A 17861-nucleotide genomic window follows, 5' to 3' on the forward strand; every position below is an offset into this window, starting at 1 on the left:
GTTTGTCATTTACCCTCTGGCCTCAGTCAGTTCTAAGCATCCCTGGTGTCTTGGTTTGATTGGTGGCATCTAATTCCCATTAGGAACTATAGAATTCTCCATATAATTTTCTGCTTTCCCCTCACAGATCTATATCACATTTAAAAACATAGTATGGGCTAGAGAGATGGCTCAGCGGTTAAGAGCACTGACTGGCCTTCCAGAGGTCCTGAGTTCAATTCCCAGCAACCACATGGTGGCTCACGACCATCTGTAATGGGATCTGATGCTCTCTTCTGGTGTGTTTGAAGACAAGATCATATATCTTTTTTAAAAAATAAAAAAATTAAAGCATAGTATATTTGAAGTTTCCCACCTTCAATTATTTTAGGCACCTCATCGTCATCTGTAAAGACCTGGCTTTCAGATATGTCCGCTGAAAGTCCAAATGAGTGAAAATAAGAACAGAATGTTTGAGATGTCGGTTTCTTGTTAAACTGCTACCTACTACAGTGACTTCTTTAAGTGAAGGGAGAGCTGTGCTCCTACAGAAGCAGCAGCTTTAGGAGTCTGTGCGAAGGCCTATGTGAAGCCAAATCTGTCCTGAGAGCAAGGAGCTGCTTGTATGGCAAAGAGTCTGTAAAGCCAGAACTTTAAACAGTGTCAAATCCACACGCACGTTCTTTAAGGAACGGTGGTTTCAGCTGCACATTAGTGGCTGCTCCGCCTTGACATGCTGAGCTGAGTTCTCAGAGTCTTCACATGTCTTAAACCAAGGAGGAGAGGGCAGACAATGTTCATAGGCACCAAATCACCATGGCCGGACATGTCGAACTTAATATGGTCTCCAGCTACTGCTCTGGTTCCTGGTTACTTTCTTTTCCTTAACCAAGGCCCAGAAGCCATACATGAGGGTAGAACAGGGAACTCAGCCACATGCCGGGATGGAGAGACTTATGGACGCCTCACGAGTGGGCCACCTGGACTCACAGCTCAGCTCCCACCCATCCTTTAAAAAGCCTGCCACCGGGTTGAATGGTGCCCCCTCTCTAGGACCTGCTCCTACCACACAAGACCTCTGCTCACCCACCATCTCTTAAACTCACACACCTATGAACCTGTTACCAATCCTTACTTTCTGAAACCTCATTTTTCTCTGTGGTCTGCAACATTTATTCTTCCAGTTCACAAGACAAGAACTGAGAGCCAGCGACTCAGTGGACGTTTCTCGTGGGTGTGAGCTTGCAGCATTCTGAGTTAAGCCCGTCTAAGGCTTGGAAGCCCTGGCCTTTTTCCTGCTTCAGTCTTCCCTGGGAGTACCAAAAGTTTTACAGTAAAAACATCTTAACCTCTCCCACAGCCCTGCCAAGGTCAGAGGACAACTTCCAGGAGTCAGTCAGTTCTCTCCTTCTACCATGTGGGTTCTGGAGGTGACACTCAGGTTCAGGCCTGACAGCAAACACTGTTACCTACTGAGCTGTCCTGTCAGGTCACCTGAATGACACTTAGCTGGAAGCCTTCTGAGATACCCATGTCCGCGCTCTTGAGTGAGCTTCTCTGTCTCTCTCTGTCTCTCTCTCTGTCTCTCCATCTCTTCATCTCTCCTTCTCCCTATGTCTCTCTTTCCCTCTTCTTCTCCTCCCTGTGTGTCTGTGTCTGTGTGTCTATATATGCTTGTCTGTGTATGTGTCTGTGTGTGTTTCTGTCTATGTGTACACCTCTGTGAGAGCCCAGAGGTCAGTCCTTAGCATCCTTTCTTAGTGTTCTCCACCTTTTCTTTTTTAGCAGTGTCTCTCACTGAACCTATAGGCTGGCTGGCCAACAAGTTCAGGGGATCCATCTGTCTCTGCCCTCCCAGCTCTGGTATGCTGCCGTATCTAAGTCCTATGTGGGTGTCATCAACCTGAACTCAGGGCCTCATGCTTGTGTAGCAAATACTTTACTCTGAGATTATTTCCCCCGCCCTCCTGAGTGCCTTTTTTCATTTTTAATAAATTCCAGCTCTGTTTCATACTGCCTCGTCCTGAAATTCTTTTCTCTGTTGAAGCCAAAGATCTAACTTTATGTGACATGAGGCCCCTAAAAGATGAAATGAACTCTTGGGGCTACCGTAGCATGGAGCTGCACCTCTGACCCTGCTGCGCATGCACCAAAACCTCCGAGCCAAATAAATCCCTCCTCTGTAAGTTGTTTTCCCTTAAGGGGATGTGGTTGTTGTTGTTGTGGTGGTGGTGGTGGTTGTTGTTATTCTTTATTGTACTTACTTTAATTTTAGTCAAATGTATTTCTGTGTGAGAGAGACAAAGCTTTATACAATGATTTGCAGCATTTAATAAAAAGGTATATACACACGTTTTATATGGGGAGGGTGGTATTACACAGGTTCTCCTAGGGTACAAAGACAGCATCAGATCCCCTGGAGCTGGAGTTACAGGAAGTGGTGAGCCTCCTAATATTGGTGCTGAGAACCAAGTTTGGGACTTCTGCAAGAGCAACATGTGATCTCTCTGGTGAGCTGTCTCTCCAGCCCCCACTGTTGTGAGGCAGGGTCTCCTGTGTTGCAATCTGACCTTGAACAACTTCCTGTGTAGATGAGGATGGCTTAGAACTTTTCCCTTTAGTTTTTAGCAAATGTGAGTGTGCGTGCGTGCATGTGTGTGCGCGTGCATGTATGTTTGTGCATGTGTGTGCGTGCGTGCGGGAGCATGTATGTGTGTGTACATGTGTGGGTGTGTGCATACATGTGTGCGTGTGCGTGTGTGTGCGTGTGTGGTGTGTGTGCTTGTGTGTGTGTTTGTGTATGTGTGTGCATGTGTGCGTGTATGTGTGTGTGCGTGTGTGTGCATGTGTGTGCTTGTATGTGTGTTTGTGTGTGTGTATGTAAAAAGAGACAAAGAAAGCTTAATATAATGATTTGTTATGTTTTATAAAAATAGTCAGGGTTTGTTGCAGTGTGTTTTGTTTTATTTAGTCCTTGCATGCAGGTGGTATACATAAACATGCTCATATGCACATCAGTCAAAATAAATAAATAATTTTTAAAAACAGAAAGGAGATGGAGAAAGAGAAGAGGGAGGGAAGGGATCTCTGAGTCAATGGTAGGAATAGGTCTAGAAATTTTCTTTTTAAATTGCAGTGTGTGTGTGTGTGTGTGTGTGTGTGCGCGCGCGCGCGTGCGTGCATGCGTGTGTGCGTGCGTGCGTGTGTACATGGCTTTGGAGGTCACGGGACAGTTTGAGGGAGTCAGCTCTCTTCTTCCAGCACGTGGCTTTCTGGCATTGGACTCCGTGGCACAGTCATCGGGTTTGGCAGCAAGAACCCTTACCCACTGAATGATCTCTCCAGCCCTACAGCCATTTGAAATGTAAAATAAGCCAGATTTTCTACAGAAGATCTAGATTCTATAAAATCTATAAACCTGCCTCTAAGGATCCCGTATTTTCCATGTCATTCGTAGGTTCAATCAAAACTGTAAAAGGTGGGGATCGTGGCAGAAGATCAAAGAAGAAGCGGGTGGTAGGCTGTGGTCCGTTCTACATCAATAGCGTGGAGCCGCTACCTCCTCCTAGTTCTTGATAAAAACTCATTAATTCAAACTCCCTCCTGTGCTAACATTCACTTCAAGAAAAATATGCTTGGACCTGCCTCGCACCTACGTGACTTTCACGCAGCGAGGAGCAGAAGTGCAGAAACAGCCTGGAATAGCTCTGCTGAGTTCAGCATGTATCTGGCACCTCTGCCCCTCCTCCCGCCCACCTATGCAGTCCTTTCAAGGCCCCACAGAGGACTTATCGCCCTCTTTACTGCCTGAGGTGGAAGAAAGATCAGATAAGGGCGCATAAAAGGTTAGACTGACCAAACAAGGCACAAGCATCCACTCTGGGATGCTGGCAAAACGGAAACCTGTGAGGCCTCTGTTTTCCCATATGCTTTGAGCAAACAAGTCCAGAAGGCTGGACTTTTATCTGTTTTGTATCTTAAGTAAATTCGCTAATTTAGAGGACCTGGATTTCAAGCCAAGAGCAAGGACAGAGAGGCTCAGGATTTACGTAGCTGTTCCAAATCGCGAACCTCTCCGTAGCCATTGCTGCTCCCTTCTGTCCTTCAGTGTGGGTAAAGCGGGACCGTCAAGGTTTTATCTATAGCCTTTGTATAAGTCTCGGTAACTGAATCCAGAGTCCTCTGCATGCTAGACCAGAAGCATTCCACCACTGAGCTCCATCCCAGTCCTCAGTGCTCTTTGGGAGAGTGGGGTTCCAGACGACGTTTCTCTGTGTAGCCCCAGCCGTCCTGAAACTCACTCTGTAGACCAGGCTGGCCTTGAACTCAGAGATCCACCTGAGTGCTGGGATTAAAGGCGTATGCCCTCTCAAGTCAACTGACCTTGAGCTTGTGGCTGAACCTTTTGCCTCAACTCCCTGGGTGCTGGAATTGCAAAGGTGGACACCACACGCAGCCAATAGACATACTTTTAAACAAACAATAGTTCTTTAAAAAGGATTTATTTCTATTTTATGTGTATGAGGGATTTGCTTGCATTATGTATGTGCACCACGTATGTGCCTGGTGCTCTTGGAAAGCCAGAGAGGGTATAGGATCCTCTGGAGCGGTCCTCTGCAAGAGCAGCCCTTGCATTTAATTGCTGAGTCATCACTCCAGCTCAGCTCAGCAATTTTTTTAAGCAAACTTTTTTTAAAGATTTATTTATTTTTTATTTTTTTATTTATTATATATTTTATTATATATTATATATGGTGTAGCTGAAGACAGCTACACCAGAAGAGGGCATCAGATCACACTAAAGATGGTTGTGAGCCACCATGTGGTTGCTGGGGCTTGAAATCAGGACCTCTCGAAGAGCAGTCAGTGTGCTTAACCACTGAGCCATCTCTCCAGCCCAACATTTCTTTTTTAATCTAAGAAAAAGATACAGTCAATCATCGCAAGTATAGGCGATCATCCGTGGGTTTCCTTTTCAATAGGAACAGTACTCTGTAAAACGATTGTAAAGCCCAGTCAATACATAAAGCAGTAACAGAGTCGCTCATTATCACTGCTGTATCATGCACTGCACTGTGGCCATGTGAACTGTACTTTTTTTTTTTTTTTTCACTAAATGGAGTCTCACTAGTTATCCCTGAATGGCCTGGGATTTTCTGGGAAGACCAGAGACTGGTCTCAAATTCACAGAGATCCACCTGTCTCTACTTGGGTGAAAAGTATAAACCACTACATCTGGCCTTCTCTCTTTCTTTTAGGACACTGTCTTACAGCCTTAAGCAGCCCAGATCGATATGGAACCTACTATGACCTTGAACCCCTGGTCCTCCTATTTCTACCTTCCTAGGATCACAGGTGTACAGCAGCGGGTCCTGTCTCGGTGGTGATGGGGATGGAATTCAGGACCTCTGCACTCTAACCAACAGAGTTACAGCTGCAGCCCCTAAGGCAGATACTAATCAAAGAGGACTATCCGGCCCTTCCCCCTTACTTCGTCCATGCTTATTCTATCCAACTCATGCTTAATGACAGTTGGGTCGCACAGCTGCACCAGCTCAGTTCTTCGGTGGATCTCTTTGCAGAAACAAGGCCTCAGGAGTAACTTTCTCTGATGGCGTTATCAAGGTGTTTAATGACTTAAAGGTATACCAGTGCTCTGAGAGGAAGCGGAAGAAGGACCGAGCACAAGAAGAGCATCATCCCAAAGGAAGGCACGGAGAGCCTAAGATGTGATGTAGGATGAACTGCAGATGACCACACACTACCTGGGTCAAGATGCTGCCAAACAAGGACTGCCACTATGCTGTCTATCATGCAACCTATGAGACCAAGGAGAACAAGAAAGAAGACCTGATGTTCATATTCTGGGCCCCCTGAAGAGCTCTCCTTAAGAGCAAAACAGTCGGTGCCAGCTCCAAGGACGCCATCAGGTATTGCGCATGAATTATGAGAAAACTGCTAAGAAGAGGTCAAAGACCACTGGACCCTGGCAGAAAACCTATGTAGCAGTCAGCACTGTCCTCTCCCTGAAGGGCAAACCTATGAGCCCCCTTTAGGTCCTCCCTGAAACATCTTGCAACCCCAGGCCTCCTCTTCTCACGCCCCACCCCCACCTCCATGCCCAGTGTTGCCGACTACCCCTTTCCTGGGCAGGCAGAGATCAATGCCTTCATCCCAGCTGCCAAATATCTCCCCTGGACTATTCTCCTCCCCCCACCCCATTCTTGAGGGTTCTGACCCTCCCAAACCATATTTGATGTTTGGGTTAAAATGTGCCAAGTTCTCTCAGGCACCCTGTTTTGGGGGGACCTGTGTTTTTTTTAAGGCCTTCTCTAGGCCCAATTCCATGCTGACACCTTCTAGTTGCACTAGTGATGGTATGCTTGTCTGTTTAGTTCTGTATGTAAGTGGAACATTACAGAAAGGACTCCGCTGGCAGTCTTCTCTTTTCCCTTGGTGCTGGTCACTCATGAAGGCAGGAAGGACATGGAAGTAAGAGACCTTCCATATATACCAAAAAGTCTAACAAGGGAAAAAAAAATGAATGATTTAGTAATGGGGTGGGGGACTACATATGTATGGGTCATTAGAGTTCCAAAGCCAGGCGTGATGGAGCACACCCTTCATTCCAGCACTGGGGAAGCAGAGGAAGGTGGATCTCTAAGTTCAAGGCCAGCCCTGTCTACAGAGGGAATTCCAGGACAGCCAGAGCCAAGGCTACACTGAGAAACCCTGTTGGGGGACGATCTCCAAGGAAAGAGTAGCATTCTCTGATTCCTGCCTTACATGGCAGCATACCTAGACAGAAAGACCAAAGTACAGAAAGTTTGTCCCAGTCCTCTGGGATCTTCGGTGTAGTAGGTGAGACTTTAGTCTCTTCCCAAAATGCTCAGTGTCTTTATCAGGTCCAAATCAAAATCTGTTACTAAATAAGTCTATTCTCATTAATATGTAAAAGGCCACCAAGCCCGAATGTTCTCTTTCACAGAAATGCTTGCACTTGCCAGGACATTTTGGTTTTAAGGAGTCCGTCTCTGGGTACAGAATGTCACGTATGAGAATCAGGACAGCAGATCTTCTAGACAAGGAGCAATCCCATCAGGGAACCATGGCAACAACCCTCTCTCACAGTATTTGGGGCCCATTTGTTGAGCACTTACTCCAGGCCAGTGTCACGCCAGCCCTGCAGAAATGATGGCTTGTCATCGTTAGTTCACAGAAGAAAATTCAGCAAGCATAAAGCCTTCTGATTGTGGCCATTATAGAAGTTCCTGACCAAGGCCAGAGTCCACAGCTTCCTAAGGAAACGCCAGGAGAGTTCCACTCTTCTGCATCACTGCTGGGGGGAGGGCAAGGCCACCCCACCTCCATCCCTCTTCTCTACTGGACCCTGCCATATGTCACACTAGCATTCCCAAGGACCCAAGTTCAACAGCAGCCAGCTCTAAATGCAAGGAAAGAACACTCTAGAAGTTCTACAGAGCAATGTGGCAGGTTGACCCGTGGTCACTCCTGACTGTGGTGTTATTCAAGTTTCTGAGGCCAATGAGGACTTCATGTGCAAACAAAAAGCAAACTCAAAATATGATACAATGCTATTCCCACAGACACTGCCTCCCACATCCAATGCTCCGGCTGCTCCTCCAAAGAGAGAGAGAGAGAGAGAGAGAGAGAGAGAGAGAGAGAGAGAGAGAGAGAGAGAGAGAGAGGTGTGTGTGTGTGTGTGGTCAGCTTGGAGTTCGATATTCACAACAGCCAGGCTAACCTCAAATTTGCAGGAATCCTCCTGCCTCCTTTCCAAGGTGCTGGGGTTTCAGGGGTGCACCGTCATACCTATCTAGATCAGTATTCTGAAACTGCTCAGAACCAAACAAATTCCAAGCCTAGGTATAGCCCCCTGTGGTGCTTGGGTAAGGAGAGGATGTTGAAAGCCAACAATCACAGAGGCTGGAGGGACAGCTCAGTGGTTAAGAGCACTTCTTGCTCTTTCAGAGGACTCAGGTTTGATTCCCAGGACCCACAGAGTGGCTCACAACTGTCTGTAACTCCAGCTCCAGGAGATCCCATGCCCTCTTCTGACTTCCAAGGGCACTGTATGCATGTGGTACAAGAAACACATATAGTATTTATTTAAAAATAAATAAATCTTTTAAAAAGAAAAAAAGGAAGGAAGAAAAAAGAAGGAAGGAAGGAAGAAAGGGAGGGAGGAAGGAAGGAAGGAGGGAAGGGAGGAAGGAAGGAAGGAAGGAGAGAAGGGAGGAAGGGAGGAAGGAAGGAAGGAAGGAAGGAAGGAAGGAAGGAAGGAAGGAAGGAAGGAAGGAAGGCAGGCAGGCAGGCAGGCAGGCAACGGCAAGCCAGACATAGTAACACACAGTTATAATTCAAGCACTGAGTCTGAGGCAGTGGGATTGCCAGGAATTCAAGGCCAGTCTGAGCTATATATTGCCATGCCAGACAATCAACACTACACAGCCAGACTTTATCTCAAAACACAATATCTGTAATCCAAGCACTCTGAAGACAGAGAAAAGAAAAGAGAAACCCAACAAAACTATTCAGTAACTTTAGCGAGTTAGGAGTCCTGGGCTGCCTACTGAGGCTGCATCTCAGCACACAGTGATTACGTTGGCTTTAGGAAGATTACTGGCATTTTGTCTGCAACAGTTTCGATGTCAGTCAACATCATGGAAGGGTGAATTCGGAACCATGGTAACCCATGATGAATACAGACTCTCATTTAAGGTCTCTATGAGGGGAGGAGAGATGGTTTAAGTCTTTATTACATTGAAAAAAAATGAGAATATGTTCTACCTGGTAAAATAGCTTAGAAATGAATAAAACCAAAATGCATTATTTCAATCAGAGAAGACTATTTTTCAGATTTCAGAGCATCTAACCTAATTCTTCTAATTATATGGGATATTTCCTTCTGGCCTGTAGGAATTCTACAGTGTGACTTAGCAATATAGTTGTGGCTTGTTGTAAGTAGGCCACCATCTTCTAAGGAGATTTATCAGCACACTTTAAATAAGCAGAAGTCATAAGTGTGTACAGATTTGTTGGGAGGGAGTGACATGGAAAGAAAAGGAGGAAAAAGAATGTCAAAGACTCAGAGTGCCAGAGCTGTGGGTGTCGAACTCCGCTGACTTCCATTTCCTCTAGTCTGGACTGGCATATATCTGGCTAAATATCTCCCTTTGGTGCCACTTCTAAAATCCTGAAAAATGGCATGCGTGTGCATGCGTACATGTGTGTGCATGTAGTGGGGCCAGACACAAACAAGATAGCCCGGCCCTGTAATCCCCTCACCTGGACCTGAGGCCTTGTGAGGATTGTGAAGGATTGTGAGAATGGGGGCTAACCTGAGCTATATAGCAAGACCTTGTCTGAAAAGGAGAGAGAGAGAGACAGTGGGAGTGAACCTGTGTCTTCAACTACAGTGCAGTGGAGGCTGAGACAGAAGAATTTCTAGAGCTGGTAGTTTTGAAATCTGCCTTGGCAACATAGATCCCATGACGAAACAAAAGAAGAGAACCGGTAGAGGGTGAAGCTGAAGAAGACTTACTGTACATCAATGGTGGCTCATGCAGGGTTAGAAGCTAGAAGGGTGTACTCTGAAGAAACAGTGGTAAGGGGACTAAGAGACTGAGGTGTTACATGATACACCGGTCTGTGGCTTTAAGTCCTATCCTTTTCCCAGGTTGAAAGGGCAATCATATACTACAAGATACCACAGTACTCCCAAGAGCTAAACTTCCGATGCTAATAGTTGACCTGAGGGACTTTGAAATAGTACCTAGCCAGATGGAAAGTGACCCTTAGTGTCTTACAGTTGACAGAGTTTCCCAGAGGAAGATTTTCTTTTTCCTTTCTTTCCTTTCCTTTTCTTTTCTTTTCTTTTCTTTTCTTTTCTTTCTTTCTTTCTTTTTTTTTAGACTCATTTGTAGACTAGGTTACCCCAAAACACACAATGTAGAACCAGGCTGCTTTCAACCTTATAACAATCCCCCTGCCTCAGTCTCCACAGCCTGGGATTGCAGGATTGAGATACCATGCCCAGCTTCCACCTAGGAAGATGTGATTTAATTTGATTTGGTTTTGAGACAGGGTCTCATGCAACCCCAGGCTAGCCTTGAACTCATGATGTAGGGAGAAATGGCCTTGAATTTCTGATCTTCTGCCTCTTCTTCCTGCTGTCCCGGGCTGGCTCCATTCACTCTCTACCAACGGAGTCACATTTGCAGCCCTGTTTTGTTATCACTGTTGAATTTTTGTTTTTAATTTTCTATTACAATCTTAGGTAGTACACACTAGCTTCAAACTCATTATACACGGCCAGGGAGCGGGGGCGGGGGAGCGGGGGAGCTTTGACTCCGTGATCTCCTGACTCCACCTTCCAAGTGCTAAGATTACAGGAACCTAGCTAGCATCAGGCCTGTCCTCCTCCTCCTCCTCAGACTTCTGATAAACAAAATCTTCATAATGAAGAAAGAAAAATGGAAAAGGCTGTAAAAGAGAACAGCCCATTCATGAACAATAAAATCCTTCCCAACCCTCTAGAGGGACCGTTGTGAAGAAAGCTTGCCCCTAAGCACGGTGGATCAAGATTGACACCCAGTGGCCAAGTTCAGTTTTTTTTCCGTTGAAATTCCCTTTCTGTGCAATAATGTCTTCTGATTTTGTCTTTCTTTTTGAGTTTTTGAGATACAATCTCACTTGGTAGCCCAGGCTAGTCTAGAACTCTCTGGCTAGTTTTCAGCTTCTCCATCCACTTGACTCTGTTACAGCCTGAGTTCTAGAATTACAGGCATGAACTGCCACGCCCATTTAATTGCCTCACCCCCCCCCCTTTAAAACTATACCTAAAGCTACTCTTGCTTTTGTTTCTGTTTACTCTCAATTATTAGTCAAGATTTTTGTTTAGCTGAGTGCAGTGGCCCATGCCTTTAATCCCTGTACTTGGGAAGTAGAAACAGATGGATCTTGGTGACTTTGAGTCCAGTCTTGGTCTATATAGTGAGTTCCAGGACAGCCTGAGCTACCCCGTCTCAAAAAAAAATTTTTTTTTATGTGCATAGCTGCTTTGCCTGTGCACCACGTGTGTGCCTGGGATGCAGAAGAGGGTGTTGGGCCCCCTGAAACAGTAACTACAGGCAGTTGTGAGTCTCCATGTGGGTGCTGGAAATTGAGCTCAGGGATGACTGTTTCCAGGGTCCTCCCAACAACAGCAGACTGATGCAAACACACACACACACACACACACACACACACACACACACACACACACGAAGTCAGTATCCTCCCAGCCCAAGATCTGGCCTTGTAGAAAAGAGACAAAGGCTCCTTCTTAGCCACAGGTAACATCACCAACTTGACATTTTTCATCTTCTCTGACCCTAACAAGGATCAGCTCTGGGCCTGGTTACAGAAACTCTTCCTTATTAGCAGCCCCAGGGCTTCTGGCCTGCACCAGGGTGGAATAGCCATAATAGCCATTTAAAGGAGTCTTGGAATTCCAGGTACCAAGTCACAACATCTATTCGACCCTAGAGATGATCAGATCATTTTAGTACCTGAAAGCCACTGTGCCCAGCTAAAAATAAATCTAAAAAAAAAAAGAAAAAGAAAAAGAAAAAGAAAACAAAAGCAAAAATAGATTTACAAATATTCTTAAAAATAGACAATAACTGGATATGGTACATGCACAGGTGTTCTAGTCCTTGGCAAGCAGCAATGGGCCAACCTCTGAGTGTTTTTTTTTTTTTTTGGTTCTTTTTTTTGGAGCTGGGGACCGAACCCAGGGCCTTGTGCTTCCTAGGTAAGCGCTCTACCACTGAGCTAAATCCCCAGCCCCAACCTCTGAGTGTTTTTAAGGCCAGCCTGGGTTACATATCTAGACTCTCAAAAGGAAATGGGGGAGGGGGGGTGACTGAGGAGGTGCTGACTCAGCAAAGTGGAGAAAAGTGTGACATTTGAGCATGAAGATTTGCATTTGGATACCCAGCACCCAAACAAAAAGGCAGGTGTGGCCACACAGCCAATGACCCCAGTGCCAGCTGAAAAGAGCACCCCTGGGGCTTGCTGGCCAGCCAGGCTAGAAATGTACTCCGGGCTCAGTGAGAGACGGTCCTGAGAATAAGGGAGAGAAGTAATTAAGGAACAAGACTTGTGTCAACTCCACATAGGTACACACACACACACACACACACACACACACACACACACACACACGCACGCACGCACAGGGAAGAGAGGCTGGAGGGGGAAGGAAGTTAGAAGGGATGGAGGGAGGGGCAAGCACCCCATTTTTCTCAGCTGTTTGGGGCTCTGGTCCTTTACAGATCCCCGGTTGTCCTCACAGTGATCTGCTGCTGTCAGGCATCTTATCATGATGTCATCCCCCTCCTGACCACGGCGGTTGTCAATCAGCTTTGCAGCCACTGACGCTAACACCCTGGCTCCTCCTGTTTCTTCAACTTGTTCCTGCCTGACCTGCCTCAGGGTCTGGATCTTGACCCATGCAGGGGCCTGTCAGGCAGTAGACTTGGCATCCGTCACCATCTCCTGTTTTCCCACTTCCCGAGCAAAGCTGCTGGCCCGTGGGGTAGCCTTGGAGACAAGCTCCTGCTGCTCCAGGCTTTAGGTCTGGGCATCGTGGGACATGGCCTCCTCGGCTGCACACGCTTCCTCCATTCAATCCCAGCCTCCCCTGGGTCGGGGCTGCCATTGCTCCCGGGGTCCAGCATGCTTCATACTTGAGCTGGCCTCAGTCACCCTACATAGCACCTCACTGCCTCCTTAGAATAGGAACTTAATGAATTGGCAGACTGCTGCCTGGAGGGTGCTGCATCTCCTTAGAATAGTTAACTGATGGTCGCCATTAACGGATGGAAAGGAGATATTCAGAGCTTGTCTTGTTTGGCCTGTTTAGGGGCTGAGAATATAGGTCCATAGCGGACCTATTAATTAGCATGCATGGCCCTAGATTCAATCCCTAGCACTTGGGGTTGAGGGGCCAAACTTTTAAATACAGAAATTAAATCTAGCAGAATGAAGACCAATGCCAGGAGATAGACACTACGGGCCCTGGCAATGTGGTCTCGGCAGTTAGATTGAAAATGAAATGTACACGTGTTTCCTATAAAGCAGCTGCGAACGGTTGTGCAGGTGAGGTGGGAATAACTTCTCATCTCCATGAGAAGGTGCAGCTGGGAGGTCAACACGGCTGGGAAGCAGAGGGCTCTGTGAGGTCAAGTGTGCTCTGCTATAGTCACAGGCAGCAGTGGCAAAGGCCCCCAGCTGCTGTGGGGCGACAGCCAAATGGCCAAGGGAATCCTCAAGGGTGGAAATTAGGACTGAGCATGGTAGCTAGGGAAATGGCTAGAATCCACTCAAAACTGCAGATTTCAGAGAAGACAAGGTTGCTCCCTTCAAGGGAGGGTTCCCTTTAATTCTGACAATGCCGTGGCCTTCTTGATCACCTTACCTCAAACTCCTAAATAGCTAGGATCACAGGCTTGGGCCAACAGGCCCAGGCTGAATTATTCTTAGATGATCAATTCCACTTCCGTTTAACCTCTTTCCCCTTCTCGGAAGTCACCCATCACACGTCCCATAACCAGACTTCATCTGTGCATTTTCTTACATTTTCCTTTTCAGCCCCTCCCGGACTCCCTTGCCCTCCCCATCCTACCCCCTTTCTGGAAAGACTGCGACCCTCAAGATTCTGTTTGTTTTTATTTTTAATTGTTTAATTGGTTTTGTTTTTGTTTTCGTATTTACATTTTGAGACTCTGAATCTTGGTATGTCTGGAATGTGGTCCAGGCTGGCTTCAAGGGTCATCACACACACACACACACACACACACACACACACACACACACACACACCTCACTCCCCCACCCTCCAGAATGGGACTATGTATACCTATGCCACGATACCTGGCTGAATGCATAGTTTCTAATTTTATTATTCGTAGAATATCAGTTCCCGCGGTGCTGATTCTGCCTTTCCCTCTGTCTTTTGTTCTTCAAGGTTACCTGGTTAATCTTTGTAACTTTTCCTCCTACTCCTCCCAGCTCCTCTTTACCTCCCCTCCCCTCTGGCCTCTCATTAGAAAAGAACAGGCTTCCGAGAGAAAACAACCAAACACGAGAAAATGAAATATGATAAGTGAAGCAAGAACTCTCATATGGCAACCCAACAAGAGAATTAGAGTCCTGAAAGCAGACACAAGAGTCAGAGACCCACTCGTTCTCACAGTCAGGAGTCCCATAAAAGCATTAAGCTAATAACTATGGTATATACACAGAGGACCTGGTGCAGACCCATGTACACCCTGTCCTTGCTGATTCAGGCTCTGCGAGCTCATGTGCACCTCGCTTGATCACCTTACCTCAAACTCCTAAATAGCTAGGATCACAGGCTTGGGCCAACAGGCCCCTGATTCAGTGGGTCCTGCTCTCCTGGTGCCCTCCATCCCCTCTGACTCCAACAATCTTTCCACCTCCTCTGCTTGCTTGGGGTTCCCTGAGCTCAGAGGGGATATTGGATGGAAATCTCCAATCTCCGTGTGATGTCTGGCTGTGAGTCTCTGCATCAGCTCCCATTGGCTTCTGGAGGAAGCCTCTCTGATGATGGCGGGGTACGTAAGTGACCTGTGAGCAGAGCAGAGCATCGTCTTACTGGCTTTTTAAAAGACCAGTCATAGTTGGTATTACCTCAGGTCTGTGGGTTATCTGGTCTCTGGCTCTTGGTTATCCAAGCAGTGTCAGGTGTGGGTTCCTTGCTATTGAGAGGGCCTGGAGTTAAATCAGAGATTTGTTGGCCACTCCCACAAGTTCTGGGCCTCAAACTCCGAGATTTACCTGCTTCTGACTCTCGGGTACTGCAGGTAAAGACATGCACCCTTATGACAGGCACGATTTGCTTTGTTTGGGGTTTGTTTTTTTTTTTTTTTTCTTTTTCTTTTCTTTTTTTTCGGAGCTGGGACCAAACCCAGGGCCTTGCGCTTGCTAGGCAAGCGCTCTACCACTGAGCTAAATCCCCAACCCCTGTTTGGGGTTTTCGTTTGGTTGCTTGGTTGGTTGTTTTGTTTGCAGTTCTTGTGTAGCTCAGGATAGCCTTGAATTCCTGATCTTCCTCACCTCCCTCTTAACAACCCTGGAGCATTCCACGGTTCTCTGATCTCATCGTCAAGGCTGTGCAGCTCTAGTTAATTGGAAGCATGGTTGACATTCCTGCTCTACCCTCGCATGATCTTCTAAAACAAACAAACAAACAAACAAAAAAAGCCAACCACGGAATACTTGGTTAAGTTTACTAAACAAGACTACAGGTCTCTTCTTTCTGCCTTTATCCTTGGCTTGGTGGGCAAGTCATTAGTGTGCAAGATGTTCACTTTTTAACTCTGTTACATAAGCCTCTTTGCACACACATACTAGCCCAGTAAACCAGAGATGGAGTTCAAGGCCGAAGAGTAAACTCCACGGTAGTCTGCATACCTTGTGACCCTGGCAAGTCTATGAATCGTGGTGGCGGCATGCCTGTAACCCGCACATCTGGGAGGCCATGCAAGTAGAATTGTGAGTTCAAAGCCAGCCTCGACTACATGGGAAGACCCTGTCTGAGGAAGAGAAAAGAAAAAAAGATGAAGGAAAGAGGAGGGAGCGAGAGAGAACTGTGGCCTTCCCTTTTGGTCTCCACTGGCTTCTGACTCAACAACCAGTAGAAGTAGCAGAAGTGATGCTGTTGGTTTCTGTAGCTAAGTCAGGAAGGGGCTGTGACTACCATGTGCATCCCTGTGCTGTGAGGAAAACCCAGTCACAGAGGAGGCCATGATTAGCTAAGGTTATGGCTGATTTCAAGCATCACTGGTGAGCACAGAGTGAAGACATCTCTGAAGATCCACTTTGCCTTCCTCAACCCAAATCTCGTCCAGCTACCGTGGCTCATCAGAGGCCCCAGATGAAGGGGGGAGAGGGTGCAGAGACAAGTCTGTCTTCCTACAGATGCTGAAATTCACACATCCATAAGCGCAATAAAACAGTTGTTTGAAACTACTGAGTGTTGGAGTGATTGGCTACACGTCAGTGGTAACTAAAATAGAAGAAATTGTAAGAGAAGACATATCAGGTTTCCAGGAGAAAGCTAGCATGGGACAGTAAAGTTTCTAAGTCTTCAGGCAGAATAGAACCAAACTTCAGTGTGGCCATCTTTAAGTGCCTTAAGGCTCGTGGGGTATCACTTTAACAGACCATCAAACAATAAAAATAAAAGAGCAAAGACTATTCTGTAGCTGTTCATGAGTTTTCCAGTTTTCATGGACTGTTGCCGGTGACATCGTTCTCCTTCCCTGCACTCCTGGGGACATCGCAGGGGGCTTGTAAAAGTGGCATACACTTGTGAACTTGTGATAGAATCCTGCAGAGCCATACCATGCAGTCCCGAATCAGCTCTGTGCAGAACTTGGAATGATCCAAGCTGTTGTGCTTTCTTTCCTCCTCCCTTCCCCCAACTTTTTGTTGAAATTTTTATTTATTTTTCTTTTATGGGCTCGAGTGTCTTGCTGGCGTATATGTGTTCTTCATTCATGCAGTGCCGATAGATGCCAGAAGGGGGCATCAAGTCCCTCAGTGATGGAGTTAGAGCGGTTGGGAGCATCTGTGTGGGTGCTGGGAACTGAACCGTGGTTCTCTGACCAAGCAGCGAGCGTTCCTAAGCTATGAGCTATCTTTCCGACTCTCGCTATGCTTTGCCTATTGCTACAAATATGTTTACCGAGTTCTGCTTCTGAACATGCAACCGAGCAGCGCTTATCTTTTCCTTTTTTAATTTAGTGTATATGAGTACAACTTGTCTGTTGTGTGTGGGAGTCAAACCCAGTGGCCAGTGCTCACTACCATTCTACTGCACTGACGAGGGGGACTTTTTTCTCCTCCTAACTTGATTCCTGCCTACCCTGAGGAAGGGACTCTTTTTCTCACTATGTAGACTAGTCATGTCTCAAACTCACCTGCCTCTACCTCCCAATGATTAAAGGCATGTGCCACTATGCCTGGTCCTTCAAGATGTCCCTTTTTAGTTACATCATTTTGATATATATATGTATTCTAGCTGTCCTCAGACACACACCAGAAGAGGGCATCAGATCTCATTACAGATGGTCATGAACCACCATGTGGTTGTCGGGATTTGAACTCAGAACCTCTGGAAGAGCAGTCAGTGCTCTTAACCATGGAGCCATCTCTCCAGCCCAAGATGGGCCTTTTAAATAAGGAATTTCTATATTACATTCCCTCTGAGAACTCATAATGAGTCCAAGATGACAATCAAGATTTTAAAAAAAGCAAAAAAGAGACACTTCCTGAGACCCTGTGTCTGACAGTGGGAAAGTACAGGACCAAGAGCCTCTGCTTTAACGCGCCCCTCAGCAGCCCACTCTGGGGCAGCACATGACTGTGGGTTTCCACTGTTGGAGTAAGCATGACCTTTCTTATACCAGGGGATTGTGGGTTTGATCCATTGAAACCCTCGGTGGACAGTCAGGGATCGGCATACAGAGAGAGGGGTGAGCATTAAACATGCCGGTGCCTTAGTCAATTCATAACAAACGCGCTGAGCCAGAACCAACATCGGCGCTGCTCTGTGTTTTAGAGATGGATTTATGGCTAATTAACCGTCCGGGACTATTCTAACTCCTGTACCTAAGAAAACACGAGCTGGGACAAAGAGTGATTGATTTCAGTGGGAGAGTCCTGCATTGTGAAATGAGAGAAGCAAGGCTGACGCAGGCAGTCACTTGGAAGTTCAGCGCTGCACAGCTCTGCGGCAGAATCGGGATTTTACAAGAGACTGGCTCTGGTTACTGCTGCCATTGTTC

At 46.6% G+C, this 17861-nt stretch overlaps 1 pseudogene; it reads left to right on the forward strand.

Moving 5' to 3' along the window:
- Positions 1-923: 923 nt before the first annotated feature.
- Cfl1-ps10 (cofilin 1, pseudogene 10) lies at positions 924-6035 on the forward strand (annotated as a pseudogene).
- Positions 6036-17861: the final 11826 nt, after the last annotated feature.

The sequence above is a fragment of the Rattus norvegicus genome, chromosome 3, assembly GCF_021556685.1.
Source record: "Rattus norvegicus strain SHRSP/BbbUtx chromosome 3, alternate assembly SHRSP_T2T, whole genome shotgun sequence".
In the NCBI taxonomy this organism is placed as follows: domain Eukaryota; kingdom Metazoa; phylum Chordata; class Mammalia; order Rodentia; family Muridae; genus Rattus; species Rattus norvegicus.